This window comes from Bactrocera tryoni, chromosome 3 (assembly GCF_016617805.1).
Source record: "Bactrocera tryoni isolate S06 chromosome 3, CSIRO_BtryS06_freeze2, whole genome shotgun sequence".
Lineage (NCBI taxonomy): Eukaryota > Metazoa > Arthropoda > Insecta > Diptera > Tephritidae > Bactrocera > Bactrocera tryoni.
Window position 1 is genome coordinate 26,715,327 of NC_052501.1, and position 20,090 is coordinate 26,735,416.

At 31.9% G+C, this 20,090-nt stretch overlaps 1 protein-coding gene across 1 annotated transcript in view; it reads right to left on the reverse strand.

Annotated features, from left to right (window-relative positions):
* The window catches only part of LOC120770006, a 244,279-nt gene extending 237,984 nt beyond the window's left edge, over positions 1-6,295 (reverse strand). The window contains exon 1 of the mRNA XM_040097099.1: positions 6,161-6,295. The gene's annotated coding sequence lies outside the window, so the exon portion shown is untranslated. The remainder of the gene's footprint in view (positions 1-6,160) is intronic.
* Positions 6,296-20,090: the final 13,795 nt, after the last annotated feature.

The following is a 20,090-nucleotide window of genomic DNA, read 5'->3' on the forward strand; positions in this document are numbered from 1 at the left end:
TCTGCGGCTCCCAATACCACAACATAACGGACTTTGGGCAGCTGGGGTGTAAACGAGTCAGGTTATTCTCCAAATCCTTTGAGTTATTGGTTAAGGCTTAAATCGATTACCACCCGAAAGCATAGTGGACCTAATGGTGGCGTCGGTGTGGTCACCACGGTTTGGCGGTTACGCGTTCCCCTTTTCAATCAACTAACCAACCAAAGAAAAGATCAAGTTTCATGTGTATGCATATAGTCCTTTCTTCTCGAAGGAGGACAATTAATTAAAAATACTTTTATGTTTATACTTTTCTCAATATTAAGAAAGACACGAAAGCTTTTTGTGTTCATGTCACTAGTATTGTTTTTACAAAATGCTCCTCCTTTTCCTCACCTGCTCCAATAACTATACAAATTTACAATTTAAATTGTAATACTGCGCGCCGAAATGTAGGCAACAACTTTACAAATGCCGAAATTTGGAAAATTATTGAGTTAAAATTCATAAATTAATTTAAGAGCAACTAAGCATTTAGTTCTCTTTAGTATGAATGCTCTTATTTTTGAAAATACTTTTGCTTTTGATATTTCGGTTATATACTTATATTTTCAAAATGAATTGAAAATTCAAATAAGACCTGGAAATCATATACTCATGAAGCAGTTGCTCTACAAAAGTACACTGAAAAGTAAGTTACTAAAAAAAAAATAAAAAGTCATTAGAAATTGAATAACAATTTGCCATTAAACACTTTTTCTTAAATACCTTAAATTTTTGTGCACTGTTTTCCTTAAATGAAATTGATTGCCTGACTAATATCCTCACTTCACTATTATCTCTACAGACAGCTTGGCTCTCAGCCATATTCTTTATTGATTATCTATCAGATATTAATGGAAAGTCAATTGAAAACCAATTTTGTTATGCTTTATCAACACGAAGAAGACAGTGAGCGATTGTAAGTTTGTAACAGACTACATAACGGTTGTTTCGTGACAGGTTTTACATACTTATTTATACAGTTGCTTAGTAAACATACAAACAAATGCAGGCAACTCTGTTCGTGCTTTAGACGCGTCCATTACAGCCATTACATTGCCAGATTTGTTATTCATCATTTTTCTGTTGATTGCATTTCGCCCAACTTAATTGAATTACGGAGAAAAATGTGAAATTTACGGCAACTGATTGCTCAAAGAGATTTAAACACAATAAGCCGAGATTTACAAATGAAATTAAAATAAATAGAGGCATTAATAATTCATGAAAAAATATGAAATTCCAAAAATGTTTAAGGTTGCAACAAAGAATTATTACAAGAGAGATTTGTTTTTGGGGGAAACTGCCCAAAAATGCAGTGATGTGAAAAAAATTAAATGTTGAATACGAAAATGAATTAAAACAAGCAAACACGTTATTTTCGGCTGCATCGAAGCTATAACATTTTTCATAAAGAAAGCGGTTTCCATATAAGAAAGTTATTCTGATCGCTGGGTTTGTATGGGAACTATATGCCGAAGTCGTCGGATTTAAAAACCTTAAAATCAGATGTTGTAGTATTGCTTTGAACAATATTCCGTGCCAAATTTCGTGTAGATATCTCGTCAAATGTCGTTCACTTTGTATGACAGCAATATACTATAGTTCTCCGATATCGACGGTTGCGAAAAATTAGCAGCTTCTTGATGAGCAAAGAACGTGTGCGAAATTTTAGATCAATATCTCATAAACTGAGGGACTAGTTCGTGTATATGCGAACAGACAGGAGGCCAGACGGACATGTCTAAGTCAACTCTAGTGTATAATGTTTAGAGTCTGTGACTGAGTGTCTTTCCTCCAGTTATGATCGTAACTTTACCCGAAAAAAAGTTTGTCAACAATCCTTAAACTTTTGTTGTTTTCTTTATATTTTGCAATACTTCCAATATCGTCTGGCTTATTAATTTTGATTAAACATTTTTTTTTAAGATATGGCAACTATCGTCAATTTAGGTTAAAACTGTTGGCTTTTTCGCACATATTGCGTTTGAAACATATATAAATACATACAAAAATATTACAAAATCAATTTTTTTTAGCCAACAAAAAAAAATATATGTATATCTAAACAGGTGGTAACCCTTACCAAAATTTTTCAACTACAATTGTTTTAAATTGCAAGAAAAATGATTTTTAATTGCAAAAAATTGTAAACAGATGGCAACCCTTACCAAAATTTTTCAACTACAATTGTTTTAAATTGCAAGAAAAATGTAAACAGATGGCAACCTTTACCAAAATTTTCAACTACAACCGTTTTCAACTTGCAAAAAAAATCTAAACAAGTGGCAACCTTTGTAAAAAATTTTCAACTACATCTATGTTTAGTTGCAGCTTACTAGTCATATTGTAATAAAAATTTTATTTTAATAATTTTCTTAAATTACAATTTTGGAATATGTGGCAATACTCATAAAAAATTATCAATTTATTGCGATTATTTTATGTTGATGCGGTCAAATTTTGTGAACTTAAACTCTTTTTTGTATACATACATACATATACATATTATGTAGAACTGCAAATACGCGATTTTCTTAACAATTTTATGAAATTTAAAAACTTCGCACAGATGGCAACCATTTGGAAAAATATGTTGAACTGCAAATTTTCTCTGTTCTATTAATGTTATCCACATTTTAGAATAGTAATTTTTATTTTACAATTAAACAAAAATCTGAAAAGCTGGCAACCTTTTCCAAAAAAATTTCAACTATTGCTGTATTTTAACTTTTACAGTTTACTACGGTTATTTGAGGCTGATGAGTTAAAATAGTGTGGACTTCAATTTTTTATAGATATTTTGTAATATTTCAAACACGCGATTTTCTTAACAATTTTATTAAATTTAAAAATTTCGCACAGATGGCAACCTTCTAAGAAAATATTTAGAACTGGTAATTTTTGCAGATCTATTATGGTTATCCACATTTTGCAATACTAATTTTAACAATTGAAAACAAATATGAAAAGGTGGCAACCTCAGCCAAAAAAATTTCAACCATTGCTAAGTTTTTAACCTTTGCAGTTTAGTGCTCATATTGTATTAAACTCTTTGTTTTTATTTTTCAATTCTTTTTAGATTCAGAATTTCGAAATAGATGGCAATACTAAAAAATAAATAAACTGTAAACTTTTTTAAATTTAACTATTTCCATTATTTTAAAGTTGATGATGTACGACGTTTTGGATTTAATTTTTTTAAACAGGTGGCAACCCAATTAGTTATTGATTTCATCAATTCTATTAAAATTCAGTTATAGATTTTATAAATTCGAATAAAATTTTCGAGTGTATACAAAATTATTTTCAACCTTAAGTTATTTCAGCTGCATTAATTTAATATACATAAATATTGTAGTGGCCTTTATCTTATCGTTATGTTCGCCTTTACAGCCTCAAACAAGTAGCAACTTTTTAACTTTTTTCAATCGTTTAAACAATGTACAACAATTTATTCCAAGCGGCACAGGTTTCACTATATTGGCAACATATAGGGGATGTGACGGAATTTAGTTGTGTAACACGATTTCGTTGCAGTCGAACGGTTTATAATCTCGCCTGAACAATTTGCACTCAACTCGTGTTTCGCTCGTATACAATGAATTCGCAAAATTCATAAATTTTCTTATTTCACTGCAAGTACACAAATATGCAAAATCTCTTCACAACCACGACCACTTTCCATTCAATTTGGAATTCCATACATTTTCCTAAAATATATAAAACGAACATTTTATCCGAATGCTTTTGGTATTGACAGCCGACAATTTCTACAAATATATTTGCACACATATGTACTCAAATATTTATATATGTATGTGTATATAATATATGCCACACGCATTTTTGATTACGATACAAATTTTGTGTCAAAAAAATCTAAATTTATTCCGATTTTTGTATTTCGATTAGCACATGCATTCAATTATGTAACAAAATTGAAATTGAAGCGAGCAGATTTCAACACGCTTAAGCAAATTTCCTGTGCTAAAACAACAACAACGCATATGAATGCTACATAAAACCAGTTATGTTCGTACTACATATGTTAACAGTTATGTACGATTATTTATATGCGAGTGGTTAAGCAATTTTATGTGGCCATTTATGGCAAGTGATATTATAACGGTATAGTATCAAATGCTAAAAGCTTTGCAACTGACAGATGAAGCAAAAAGTTGTGGAAAAGATTTCATGGCAAATTGCGAGTTTGAAAGCGATTTACCATTATGAGTGGCACAAAGGTGAAAAGTGAAATTGCATAAAGCGATTTTGTCGTGTTTTTGGTTGAAAGCAATAAAAGTAATAGATTATAATTGATAAAGGCAGCTTTTCAAGCTTGTTTTGTGAGTATTTTGTGGTGATGGAATTTCGTCTCGGCGTCGCTTGTGTATGACTTTGGGTAGTTTAGGAAAATTTAAGCATCACATTGTTTTTGAATATAGTTCTTAGATGTGATAACGCCATAAGCACAAAAAATTAATATAATGTTTCTTCTCGGGCTTGACATGTTGTGCTTAAAGCTTTTTGAATGTCTGCTTTCGAAGACCAAATCGGAATTAGCTATTTCTGAAGAACACAAACTTAGCAGTTTTCGGCAACCAATTGTGTGCCTAAAATGCGAAATGAAGCTTGATATGTAAAAACGTTGCCTACATTTAGGATAAATGTTCTCTTCTTAAAGCAACGTGTGGCGTTATGAATATGTGTTTGAGCAAAAAAATATTGATTACATTTTTTGTACTTGTAGCCGACTATTAGCTTTGAAAAGGTAAAAAAATAATCAATTCTTCTGCATGTGACAGTAAGCTGTAATAATTGCGAAACTCTATATAATGCCAACAATGCAAGTTCTCAGAATTTTAGCTAGACATGGCTTATATATATACCTCTGCTAAAAATTTAAACTTTTTTGTGAAGTTACACTTGAGAGGACGCAGAGGACGATTTTTTGGAGAAACGTTGCCTATATTTAGGCTATATGCTTGTATTTTAGTAATAAAAGTGCAATTAAATAGAAAACTGTATGCATTAAGTAAATAATATTGCTTTTATGAAGGATTATGAAGTATTGAGTTTTCTGAACTTTGAAAGTCGCTTTTAGTTGAATTCTCAAAATACCGTTCGAAGCAATAACGCATATTTTTAACAAAAAAATAATAATTATGTGCTAATAACGGTCAAAATACTCTTTATATACGCTGTAAATTAACAAAAATTTATAAAAATATATAAAATTACATTAAATTCACTAATTTGTTGCCTATACTTAGGCGCAAATTTATAACTTGAGTGACAGCGCAGTCATCCAAGAAAAATGGAAATGAAATGTAAATTAAAACTTGTTATAAGTAAAAAATATTGTATAAAGAGTAAACAACAACAAAATATAATGTAAACAACAACATGCAAATCTAAATAACTACTTAAAGCGAATAAGTGCGTTACGTATACGCCATGTATTGCAGCATACAGTATGATGTAAAATGAGCACACACAAAGCGGAGAGAGTAAGAGAGACGGAGTAAAGTGCGTTGACATAAAATGAGTAATTATATATACTAAATGGCAGAATTTCGTATATGAAAAGCAAATCAATTGGAAATGTAAGCAAAACATAAGAAAAGGAAAACAAGAAAGTAATAGCAATAACAACTTACAACGACAAACCACTCTGCTACTTTTGTTGTTGTCTTTTTCGTTGCATTCACACGCTGGTGGGCGGCAGTAAGACGCTTCCCAAATATGCTAATCGGCATTGCACAGCTAAAAGTGGACACACATATGCACACGCAAACGGCTATTATGTACATCGAGACATATATAACGGCATACTTATGCGGTTGTAACGGTGTGTGTGTGTGTTTGAGTGCGACAAAGAGATATGTGTAGATAGCTGCAGAGGTAATGCAGTTGACTAGGAAATTGTGGCATTCACTTGCTGTTAAGCGCTAGACGCTGATTAATTTTCTATGGATTTTTGCAATAAATGTAAAAATTTAGAATTACATTTTTTTTTTAATATTTTAATTATTTTTGTTTTAAATTTTTTTTATTTTAAAGATTTTAAAAATTGATATTTAATTATTTTATTTTTAAATATTTATATTTAATTTTTTTTTTATATTTAATTTACTTGTTTTTTAAATTTTTTTAATATTTATTTTTGTGCAGCAGGAACATTTAACGCAGTGTTTTAGTAGCTAATAGCAGGCTTAGACGCATGTTTTGCATTATATGCTACGTTGAGTGCGTGCGACATAAAACAGCTACTGCAAACTGCTAGTGCAAACTAAGATGCAAGTTTATTAGTTTTTTAATTTAAAACTCTTTTTAAAATAACTTTTTTCATTTAAATATTGTGGCTCGATTTCACATTTTTCGAATTTTTTTCTTAATTTTTTGATCATTTTAATTAATTTTTTGCTTAAATTTTTTTTAATATTTTTTAAGTTTATTAATTTTTTCTAAATTATTTTGCAAATATTTTACTCAATTTCTTATTTGTTTAATTTTAAATTAAAAAGATTAAATTAACTATTTCTCTTTACATTTTTCGAAATAATTTTAATTAACTTTTTTCTTAAATTTTTTTTAAGTTTATTAATTTTTTCTAAAGTATTTTGCAAATATTTTACTCAATTTCTTATTTGTTTAATTTTAAATTAAAAAGACTAAATTAACTATTTCTCTTTACATTTTTCGAAATAATTTTTAATATTATTTTTAAAATTTTTTTAATATTTTTAATTAACTAATTTTCTTTAATTTTTGAAATTATTTTTAAGTTTAGATCGGAAGAGCAAACGTACTTTTTAATATTTTTAATTTAAATTTGTTTTAATTTTTGACTTTCTTATTCTCATTAATTTTTTAAAATTAGTTTTCTAATTATATTAATTTTTTTAATCACTTTTATTTAATTAAATTCCTTTTAGCTTAATTTTAAAACTTTAGCGCTGTTTTATAATATTTTTATTTTAAAATCAATTATTCGTAGCATACTTTCAGGCACGTAGACATTTTCACACATTTCAACACTGCCTCGCTATTTCGAAGCACACATATTTGCTAACACTTACACATTAATAGCACAAAATCGCTTAAACTACGCCACTACATACATATAAAACACAACTACACACACCAACACATGTAAGTGTACGTGCTGTGCTGTGTGTGTGTGCGCTTGTTGCAGCCACGCTTGCTCCCAAAAGCTCGCAAATCTGTTCATAAACTTGCGAAACAAAACAATATTTGCTGCCGCCAGTGTAATTTAGCTAGCAGCATGAAATTTTATTCTTGCCACCATTGCGCCGCGCAGCCCGCCGGCTGGCCATTTGCTATTACCTGAAGCGCTTTACACTTAACACTTTCGCACAAATTGAATTAATTACGATTTTTGTGTTTATTTGAGTCTGCACTTAAAAACCCGGTATTTACCGTTGTTTTGCTTTCGATTTTGTTGTTACACACACACACATGCCATTTATTTTAGACTATTAAGCAAGCTTGCAGCAGACGATGCGCATGGTATGTTGTTGTTATAGCCGTTCTTTTGTTGTTGTTATTGCGTGAAATTATGAAAACAAATTGCGCTTAATTGATTTACACTAACAATTTTTTGGCTTTCACGCCAATTTCACTAGAATTTTTTTGGTGTTTTGCGCCTTTGGCAAAAATTAATATTTATTTAATTTAAAATTTGCCTAACTGCGCTATTTAATTTTTTTGTTTCGTTATTTATGTGCTTAATTACTGACTTTTAATTTTTTTGCGCGCCCACAAAACTTTTGCGCGGCGCTTTAATTGACTTCTGAGTTCATTAGCTGATTATTGGTTACTTTGTTGCTTATTTGTTTTCATATGAAATAACGGTAAATATTTGTGTGGCTTATTACGCATATTTGTTTTTGCATTTGCGTTAGTTTTTTTCGCAATATATATTATATATACATATATATGAATTTGTGATCGATTGCTATTGCTAATGTGTGGTTAATTTTTACTAATTTTTTTCGCTTTAAATTTAAAAACTTTTTGCACTAATTTTCACCGCAAGCCGATTACTTAATTATTTTTCTAAATTTGACATACAATATTTAATAAGCAGATTTAAAATTTTTGTTATTTTTTCAAAATTATTTTGTTGTTTTTTTAACTATTTTGTTTTTTTTAACTATTTTGTTGTTTTTTGTTATTGTTATTTTTTTTTTGTTATTGTTGTTTTTTTTGTATACATATATACTCTTTCACTTAACAGTTAATTAAAGCTTTTACCATTTTCCTCTTTTTTATATACACTTATTTTTATTTACTAACAGCTAACTGTACAGTTACTTATGTATATGCAGCTAAGCTAATGTTGCTTTTAACTAATGCTCGTACTAATGTATTTATATATTATAATTAAGTTTATTTTGGTTTTACAGCATACAACAGTTGTTTGGTATAAATTTAGTCAGTCAATTTTTTGCGAATTTCGAAATTATAGCAAAGTTCTTTTATCGGATATTTATACTCAGGCCTATTGTATAATCTATAAATATTGTACATATTAACCGCTTTAGCCTATGAAAATCTAAAAATATTAAAGAGCCGTATTTTGTTAAATACAGTTCGAAAATTTAAAGGAAATATAATAAAGTGAAAAAAATATATAAAAATAAAAATAATCAGCAAACTTCGTTTGGTTTTTTCATTTTAATTTTTAAATTTTTTTTATAAATAATTTAGTTTTATAAATAAATTTGTCTTATTTTTTTATAAATAGTTATAACTTTTATTCTAATTATTTTCATACACATTATCTGTTACTAAAAATTAACTTTGTAATTTTTTATATGCTAATTTTATTATTTTTTATAGTTTTAATTTAAGTGTTTAAGTAGGTAGCTTTATTCTGTTTCAAATATTTCTACGTTTTACGTTTTATTTTATATTTAATCTTTTTATAACCTTTATTAGCTAAATGTATTATCCAAATGTTTTTATTTCTTACTAAATTAATTTTTTATCGATTCCATAATATTTTTAAAATAAGCGGTTTGCTTCTTTTTCAAATATTTTCATTTTAGATTTTTTATTTAATAGTTTTATACTATTTTATTAATGCTTTTTTACCTAAATTGTGTTAGATAGTAATATTTTTTTTATAAAAGTCCACCACAAGCCAACAACGGATGAATGAGGAGCCAAAAAACCTTCTACGAAACTCTGGCCGGGCCATTAACAAGGACTGATGATTCAATAATGGCGAATGTTGGGTTGCATATCAAACTGCTTGGCGTAAATAAAAATGCAAGCTCAGAATATTAGAACGCAACTCGGGGCATTTCTTCTGTGGTTAAATAGACAGGGCAAATGGAATGGCAAAAATTAAAAAAAAATTATCAAAAGGCCATACGCAGATTGTATTATTGGTTGACAGCCAAGACTGTAAGTATTTAGGAGTATTTAGGATTCAATAAAATATTACTATGCACTCGTTTTCTAAGGTCGGAGGATTGATATCTTTAAACTGTTTTATTACCACGCAGGATGATAGTCTCGTGTTCACCGAGGAAATTGTTACCAAAGTGTTTAGTCGTTTCAAACCTTTCAAGGCAGACGGTACAGTTGGTATATTTCTCGCTCTCTAGCAGAACGGTGCATTTCTATTGTTTCACAACGCTGCCAGCATTTATATTGAACGTGTCTGCCAAGTAGATGACGGGAGGCCGAAATTATCTTCATACCGAAAAAGGTAAAGGAAATGAAGGTGCTTTTAGTAGCTGACACGGCTGCACTGTTATCGGCTATGTCTTCTTTTAACATGAATAAGACATATGCTAAGCAATATATAAGTTATAAGAATACGATGAGCAAGGTATAAAAATTGCTAATTAGATCATGTTACCTGCCAGGAAGTGTCCTATCCACTTTGCTTTAGGTCACATTATTCTACAAGATCACTTCTCTTCGACAGGGAGAGTTTCAAAGGCTTTCTACCACGCGGATGCCCTCGCTGATCTCTGTTCAGAGTTAAATCTTAATCTCCTATCCTGGCTTTGGAGTTTATATTCGCTATCCAGCCAATGTACATTCAAATGAAATCTTACAAAATTTTAGGCCACTGGAGCCAGGCGTCATACTTGATAATATGATACTTGACATTGCGACCGAGAAAAAAGGACCCATGAAGAACTAAATACATCTTTTTCATTCTCCTGTGGAGAAGATTGGGCCAATTGTTCTGTCAGCCACAATTTCAACAGCGAAATCTACATATTCACTGACAGAACAAAGCGTGTTAAAGGAAAATTAATGATTTTCTCTTTTATTATTTTCTTTGATACAATTGATTTTTAACTTTTTTAACAAGTTTTTCTTTAGTAATTGTAACTGATTACCGAAAAGAGAAATCTAGTAGTATCCTGATATTCTCCGATATCGGTAGATGTGAAAAATTATCATACTACTGAAAGCAACAAACAGTAAGACTTTTTAATTTAAATTTTCTGATGGCGAAAATTTCAGAATGTTGGAAAAGGTCTTCGGTGGAATTGGCGCTATAAACATTCAAAGATCTTACTGGCATCATTGCAATGTCGGGAGGATCAGTGAAAACCATTTGGACCTAAGAAAGATGAAAACAAGATTGCTTCAAAATTCACTTAATTTTTTGCAAAACAGCATCGCGTTAACGTCTGTGAAACAATGCTTTCCGACTACCAGGATATCATGAAACGTGCTATTACTGGCCATAAGTCTTGGACAAATGCGCTAACGCGATCAATCGGCCGAATATCGTGGCAGAGGTGTGCCGAAGCCGAAAAACTGCGTGAAAAATCAAGGTTATGTATGAAAGTTTTCTTCGATTATCAAGGTGTGGTGCACTCGGAATTCCTTTCGTCTGTCCAAACTGTCAACAAGGAATACTATTTGAGTATTATGCTAAACGAGACGGAAATTATGGACTGACAGCTCTTGTTTTTTGCACCACTATTATGCACCGTCGCATACTGCATTGATTCTTTCTAAGCAATATCGTACCGCAACCACCGTATTCGCCTGAGTTTGCTCCGTGGGACTTTTGGCTATTCAGCAAACTCAAACGGCCGCTGCGGTGAAAACATTTTAAGTCAATAAAAGACATTAAGCATGGAAAGTGAATTGTGGCCAAGGGGAATTACTGTGAAGGGGACGATATAGACTTTGAAGAATAAATTAAAAATTTTACAATTGTGAACAAATTCCTATTGTTTTTGCTCATAGTAGTGTCATTTTGTTAAAATATTTTTAAATTTTTTTTGCGTCTGTGAAGCAATATTTGGCGACCTCAAGAAATTCTGGTGGTTTTTGGTTGTTATTATTTTATTTTTAAATATTTTTTTTTGTGGTTTGTTTTTATTATTACATTTTTAGTTATTTGATTATAAATAATTGGACTAATTTATTCCTACATACTTTAAAATATTATTATTTTTTGCACTTGCAGTTTAAAAAATTTCCGAATAATTATTAATATTTTCATAACCATTGAGCAGCTTATCAAATTGGTGCAGTAATTTAAATATTTATTTAGGAATTATAAAGTAATTGATTATGCTACGTTGAAAATTCACTGATTTGCTATTATTTTCTCTCACAATTTTTTACTGTTTTGGTTTTTATGTATAGAAAAAGTTTATTTATATTAAATTTTGTGCGCATTTGAGTTGTTTTCTGTTATTTTTTATAATTATTGAAATAGTTTAATCACACAATTCAAAAATTTTTTTTATATTTTTTGTTACTTGCACTAAAAGGAAATACCATCAAAATGTTGCCACTGAAATAGAAGCTCACAGTTTACAGTCCTTTTTTGCACTGCGCAGCCAAATGTATATTCACATGTTTAACAAAAACCTTTTGCATTCCTGTGCGCCGTGTTTATTTTTTCCTGCAATAAAGATTTCAAATATTTAAAATTGCAAAGAGGTTTGAAAAATAGTGGCACTGGGTACCATGGAAAGCGAATCGTAGCTGTTTTTGCGCATAAAATATTTTTCAACTATAGTAATGTATAATTTCACTTAGCTTTGCTATTCTTTCACAATACAAAATATTTTATGGAATTTAGCACTTGTGAAGATAAAAAAAATATGAATTTGTTTGCTAAATAATTATAGTTTTTCAATATATTCCAAAAGCACTTGAAACTCCATTCATTTTTGTTTTCTTTTTTTCATTTTATTCTGCTCAAATCCAGTACCTCAAAAAACCGCTGCAATTATGCTAATTAATCCTGCTCTCATATTTATTGCATTTCATTTTTATGCTCGTGCCATCGCGACACTCCCTACCTTCCCTTTGTTTGCATTTATTTTCGCCGCAGTGCTGCCTTCTGCTATTTGTGGTGCGACACTGGGTGTCCACTGCATCTGAACGGGTCATTTGTTGCTACCACACGCCATTGTCGCAAAACAATGTAAGTGCTTGTGCAGAATTTCTTTTTAATATTTTAATTGCAACAAATAAAAAAATTGCAGCTTACCAAACAATATGGTGGATGTATGACCTTGAAATCTAGTCAGATCTGTGAAGTGTTTAAGCTTAATGAATGGTTGCAAAACGTGAAAATTTGTAACATTATTGAGCGAACTTAATACAATCTTTATTATCTCGTATATTTAGTTGCTGTGCTTTGTTGCAATGAAAAAATATACATTGCGTATACGTAACCTATTGAAAGCGCTGATAACTACTTTACTGCGGCAAGAAATTATAATGGTAGAATTGAAGTCATACAAATTATAATAATTTACTATTTAAATGGATGTCAATAACCGAAAATTTCTCATATAATCTTCAGTTGTTATCTAATGAGACCCTAACTTCTATAAAAATATATGCAGGGCGTATACGTAACCTTCTGGCAATAAAGAAAACTATTTTTAATTAAATAAAAATAAGAATACGGAATTTTGTTTGATTAAATAAAACTAAGAATAAATAAATTTACAGTTCATAATATATCAAAAGTAAAAGCTCTAAGCTCTTGGCTTAAACTTGGTGGACCAGAAACTATCACAATTCTGGTGAGTTAGGTGCATTACTTCATCTGATAATTTTGCCTTGAACTAGCAAAAGCAGGACTCGGGAGGACGAAATAGTGAGGTGATTCCAGCTCATCTTCTTCCATAAAGCTGTAACATATTTAATCTTACTGCATGCCGATTTGACAGTGTCCAGTTATATTACCTGCAACCATTGAAAGGAGGCTCCTGCTGAAAACCGCTGAAAGTTCTCTAGACCTCTTCCGATCTATACTGGGCCAGAAGGCCCTTGCGACAGCACAGTGATCGGTAGGTACCTAACGCTTGCTGAACTGTCTTGAGCGCACTGTGAGCGAACTCAAGGCTAAGACCGCTGCACTACTATCGGAATGGATGGTAACCACTCTGAAAGAGGCGGGTGTCTGGAGCGGTAAAATTCTGCAGTTATCAGGAAGCCTAACACTGGAGCTATCGTTAAGGTCCAGAGAGTGTACTTCTCCACCATTTCTCCTCCCCCCGGAAACTTTGATCCATCCGTACAAAATATGTCTGGCTGGAATTTCATTGTTTGTTTGACAGCTTTATGTCATAGTTGTTCGATCTCAACAAATCCCCTTCACAGTTGCCTTAGACCACAATTCGTGCCTAATTTCGTGAAGATACCTCGCAAATAAAAAGATTTTCCACACAATAACTTGATTCTGATTTTGAGTAAAGCTTCAGATCGATATCTCTAAAAGTGAATGATTAGTTCACATATACTTATATAGACTAACTGACAGACGGAAATAGCTAAAACGACTCAGCCAGTCATGCTGATCTTCTATATATGTATAAATATATATTTTATAGGGTCTCTGACATTATTATTATTCGAAATATAAGTCTTTAAATATCGGCATTCAGAATCAATGTGACAGATATTGAAATTCGAATTCCTTCCTTCGAAAATGAAAACTCAACGTACATCATTTACCAGGTTCAACACAATTATTTAATAATTTGGAAATTGAATACAAAACACACACTTCATAGCCCAAAACTTTCAAGATTTTTATATCCTCAAATTCTTCTCAAATACTCACTATTTTACGAAAAGTACATAAATGTGCCATCACAACTCATAACCTTAATAATTGCTGCTAGGAAAATGGCTTACATCAACATAATTGTGCGCTAAGTTGGCAAAGCCTTCGGGACCTACTGCCGTCAAGGTCTAAAAAGCATTTACAAACAAATTAAATCTAGAATGACGCCTGAAGCAGCTACACAAAAAATGGTTGGAAGAATGGACGACAAATTAGAGGCGCGTACTCGCCTGCAGTCGACAATAAAAGCAAGACGCCTGCGGAACGCTATGTGAGACTTGATTAATGCTCACTTGCAAGCAGTATATATACCTTAAACCAACTATTATATTAAATATATATGATAGTATATACATACTTGTATGTCACTGAGTGAATGCTACTGTAATGAAAGGGAGAAATAAATGAGCGCAATATGAATTACAGTAAAAGAGGTCACAACCTTTAAACGAATTAGCGAAGAAGTGGACACTTAACAAGTGGAATGAAAGCAGCAACTGAAACATGAGGAAAATTAGTAGCTGTTGAAAATGTGTATAGAAAATAGTTTCGAGAAATTTTCAATGAGAAAGTATGATTAGTTATTCAAAGAGGGTAATGAAATTATGGTGTATTAAGAAATGTCTGAAGTTGGAAATTTCAAAAAATGTGGATAAACTAACACATTGGCTGAGTTCAGAGTCAACAAATATTACAAAAAATTGTCAATATAGGCTAACTCCTCAAATAATTGTTTTGAGTGTTCAAACGTTTAGTTCTCAGTCGATGTGTGAGAGCTCACATTATCGTGGTGAAGACTAATCCGTCTTCGATGGTTAATTTCCTGATTTCTTGAAAGACAACTAGTAAACAAATAATTTTCTATCACTCAGGCAACAATTCGCATTAAGGTACTTCGTGTGCGAACAGCTTTTGTTGGAAATACCTCCACAGTCGACTGCTGTTTACTTTTGGACTTATTCATGTAAATCCACGTTTTCTCACTTATCACGTGTTCATACAAGTATGTAGAATTCTTGAGCTATTTGTGTTTCAGAACACGGTTGTCGAATTTTTTTAACATTTCTCTCGACCAATTAACACGAGTCTTTGTTAAGCGATCACAAATTGTGTGTGATCCGTAGCGAATAAACTTTTTTACAGTCAAATGTTCATGTAATATTGAATATATGCTCATAGTTGTTTCAATCTTACGATAGGTAACATGACGATCTTGCAATATCATCTTACACTCAGCATCAATAATTTCCAAACCAACAACTTTGTTTGGACCATCGTCACCAAATTGATCTTGAAGTGATCTACGACCTCGATCGAATTTATCACACCATCAATGAACACTGGTCCTTTAAGGATCTTCATCTGCAAAAATTGAATTAAGTTCATCTGTACTCTCTTGATGAGTTAATCCACATCGAAAGTTGTAAAAAATATTCGCTTGAAAATGTCGAGTAGAATATTTTAAATTACTGTAAACAACACAAATAGCGCTTGCATGTCAAAAATGTAAAATTTTACCATAAAATTGCAATTCGGCAATGCAACACTAGGGTTACCAAATCAATCTACGCACTTCAAGGCAATTGGAGATGTTATTTTTTGAGTTTATATCCGAGTTTAATATGGCTATCCAAGTCTAGAGAGTATTAGAGAGCATTACTCAATTAAGAAATAGCTCAAGAATTCAGTATGTTCTGGAAACCAAAATACTAGTTTCAGTAGAACAAAATGAACCACTAAGTGGACAAATATGGAGTGAGAAGTGTGTGAAGGTGAAACGAATTTGTGATATTCCTAAACTCACAACAATTGTAGGTTTGACTCGAATCTGGTTTTATACTTAATAGATCTATATATATGTGGAGATCACCACTCTACACTAATTATAATAATTACTCCGAATTTTTATTTGTACTGTACATAATAGTTATTCGTACTATACTTCTTAAGTTTGCCATTTTATGTAATTTATCCTAAAACTTAACGAATGTAAGAATGTAAGATCAAAAGCACAACATTGAAATATAGTTCGTCAACGACCATCGAAGTGTTCACAACGACTCACTTAGTACCGCATCACCACCAAATATATATGCAAGTACTTTTGAACTTTCAGACTTTGACGGGCTGAATGTAATCACTTAGGTTGAACTGTGCATGCATTTTCCTAACTAAAAATAGAAGGTTACAAAGGGTTTTCAGAATTTGGAAAAAGGCTTTGGCAAACAATCTTGATTATAAATGGTCACATACGAGTAGTAAATTTTGTTGAGAGATTGAGGAATAAAAGGAGCCACATGAGACTGAAGATGCCGTGCTGTACTTCTTTAGTTCATTGCAATCTAAATCAAAAATGTTGTCTTCGCTTGTTGTAGTTGAATATAACTTTGAGAAGCTTTTCAAGAAAATCTAAGGAACACGAATTTCATGATCTTCATGATGCAGCTAAAAAATATTGCCAAACTTGTTTGAATTGTTTTTGAAATATTCATTGTAAGGTTCAGCGAACGAACCGAATGATGGACCTATTAAAGTATATTTGGCTTAACTTATCTTTGTAGCCTATTTTTTTGGTATTTATATTAGAAAAAAAATGGAGTGACGTCGAGGTATCAGTGAATATCGGATTCACCTTCCATTATGCATTATATAATATGTATATATATTCGTAACAATTAGAAGTCCTAAAACTTGGAGACGCTTCGGTTCGTAATTATCATTGGAGCGCCGCTAAGGGATTAATATGGTCGTACTTATGACTACTAAGTATTATATCGTCATAAAAAGGGGGAGATATTACCTTTATTTTTTAGCTCCAGCAAATACTAAGCGTCTTCTATAGGAGTAGATCAAGGTACTGAACCAACAATTACAACAACCGTTAACTATAATATTTACAAAGCTGACCTTGTGAACTGGAAAAGATCTGCTCAGTTCTGCAAACCACTTAACCTGCGGCTTAAGGTAGGCTAAAATAGAAACGTTACGTTTCACGAACGTAAAAAAGACAATCTAAAGAAGTCTCTTCCATTCCAAGCAAACACAAAGCATTGATATACTATGCTCTAGAATTTAATTGTGACACTTTGAAGCTCATAAAATGCAGTCAAATGAGCGGCAAGTAGACATTGTGCCTCAGTACGCCGAAAGCACTGCACGGCCTCTTCGTTCTCTCCCTCGGCAAGTAATTGTGTGCGCCCAGCTGCTTGAAACTCTTATTTAATTAACGCGAGATTAAAATATAATTAGCGCCTCAGCTATGGCCGTGGGCCACAGGGCGGGCAGGCGAGGCAGAAGGGCACTAATGGCGATGGCATGCCACTTGCGGACTCGTGTTGCCAAGTGTCATTAACGGACAAGTACATTCACCGAATTTCCATTGACTGAATTTCTGTGTTCGCTACAAAGTACTTAAGTAAATACAAATAAATACTTTAAATCGGTTAAAGCGGACAGGACAACCAGGACCACAAAGCACAGAGATTTTATTTATAGCGAGAGAGGGAGAGCAACGCACAGCGTGCAGGCGGTAGCAGTGGAGTCAGGGAGAGCGTCGGGAGTTCATATCAATTTTGTTGGCATTAATTGCGATTGTGTTCGCTGCCTTCACATTTCGCATTTCGCACTTAAATTGATTGGTTTACCGCAATGAATTAATTTTAAATTAACTTTTTGTTTGCGCGCGTGTTTTTTGTAAGCTATTTTTAATGCATGGCAACTTTTTTTCAATTTTTTTTCTTAACTTTAATATTTAATTTATTTTCGCCATTTTGTCCATGTTATTTAACGCGGTAGTTGTTTTTGTGTGGTTGATGGTTATGGGCCATCCCTTAAGAACAATGCACGCGGCACAATGCACACGCTGACATAACGGTAAGCAAAAATAATATTTAAATGAAATATGAATGTGTGATGACGGTGATGGAGGAACAATTGGGGTTAAGGCTGACCGCAGAAAAATGTTACAGCAGGTACAAGGATAAAGGTACGAGTTGGTGATTGTGTGTGTGTGCGAGAGTTGTCAATTTATATGCTCAATGTTTTCTCATAAAAAACATTATCACTGACATATCTATCCGGTGTATTGCCATTAATTATTTTTATTAATTTGTATATCAAACTGACACATTGAGTTGATTGTATGAAACAGAGAAACGGTGAGGAAGCAAAGTGTATAGCAAACACACGACTCGTCTGGAGGCGTAATGGGTGTATAAAATAAGTGCTGAAAAAAGGAAAGCTTATTTATTTCTACATAAAAGGTACACATTGAGCTTGGAAATATTTATTATTATGGTTGCCAGAATATAAAAGGGTATAAAAAGATTTCTATCTTGATTTTGATTGGTCCGTTTTTATGGCAGCTATATACTCTAGTGATCCAAACTGAGTAATATATTCAGAGATTATAGCTATGCCTTGGAAAGTAGTATGTACCAAATTTTGAGCAGATACGTTTTCAAACAAAAAAGTTTCTATACAAGGACTTGAGTTCTATCAGTCAGTTTGTATGAAAGCCATATGCCATAGTTGCCGGATCCGAACAATTTCTTGGAAGCATGTAGTGCCACCTTAGAAAATAATATATACCAAATTTCATGACCATACCTTACCAAAAAAAAAAGTTTTCCCTACAAGAACTTGAGTTTGATCGATGATTTTGTATGGCAGCTATATGCTATATTGGTCTGATATCGGCGGTTTTGACTTATAAGCAGCTTCTTGATGAAAATAGAATTTGGTCAAAATTTCAGAGCGATATCGCAAAAACTAAGTGAATAGATCGCGTATATACAAATGGACATGGCTAGATCCACTCAACTTGTCATGCCGATGTTTTACACATATATATGTATGTACATACACATACACATATATATGTATATATGTATATATATTCTTTTGCATGTTACATTAAGTAATAAGCCCTGCGCCGGGTATGATAACTGCAGTGGTGCAAAGTGACTTCCATACATATTATCTGTTGCTCATACGACATGGTGTACTTTATGAATGTTGTGCTTTAGATGATAACTTTAAATTCGTATGAGAAAGCTATATTTTTCATAAAGCAATTACAAATTTTAATAAAAAATTAATCATTTTATTTTAGAGCGTTAAATTTATTATTAGAAAACCATTTTCTTTAATTGCCAGCTTATTTGCCATCGAAATAAAAAAGAAAAATCTTGTTTACGTTGGATAATGTTTTTACTGAAACTTAACATGACGTTTGCAAAAAAACAAAAAAAAAAATAAATAAATACAGGAAATGAATGTGGATACATAGTTTTTTGAAGACATGACTTTATTCTGATTTGTAATAAGAATATATCGTCATCTAAAGTGCAAAACAACATATCATCAAAAATATCAAAAAAAGTTTTCTATTGCTTACGATTCACAATATCATAACGTATATGTAGAATAAGATTTTCAGCTTCCGCTGTCATATATAACCATTATTTAACCCATATATAACCAATATATAACCCATATATAACCAATATATAACCGTTTTATAACCAAAACTCAAATTTAGTTTCAATATGAGTGATTTCTATTATAACGTTTTTCCTTCGCCTGTGAACTTTTGAAAAGTGATGCTACGTTATTTTGGGAATTTAGGTGACGATATATGTACATATGTATAAGCCTTGAAAAAGGTTTGCATGAGAATCTATGAATATCCACCGCCTCGTTGGCTCCCAAAACAAACCAAAAGCAAAAAAGCGCCACCACAATGATCAACGTCATTCACACCGCTCTGCAGATTAACCAAATTGGCAACACGAAAAATCAATAAATATTAAAAATACATGTGACAATGCAGTGATACGGCAACAAATACAAACAACAGTGCAATAAAATACAACCGCAGATTTCAACAACAATAAAAAAGGTCAAATGCAGATATATATAAGAGCGGAAAGCTGTGCTTGCTTGTCTGACAGCTGCA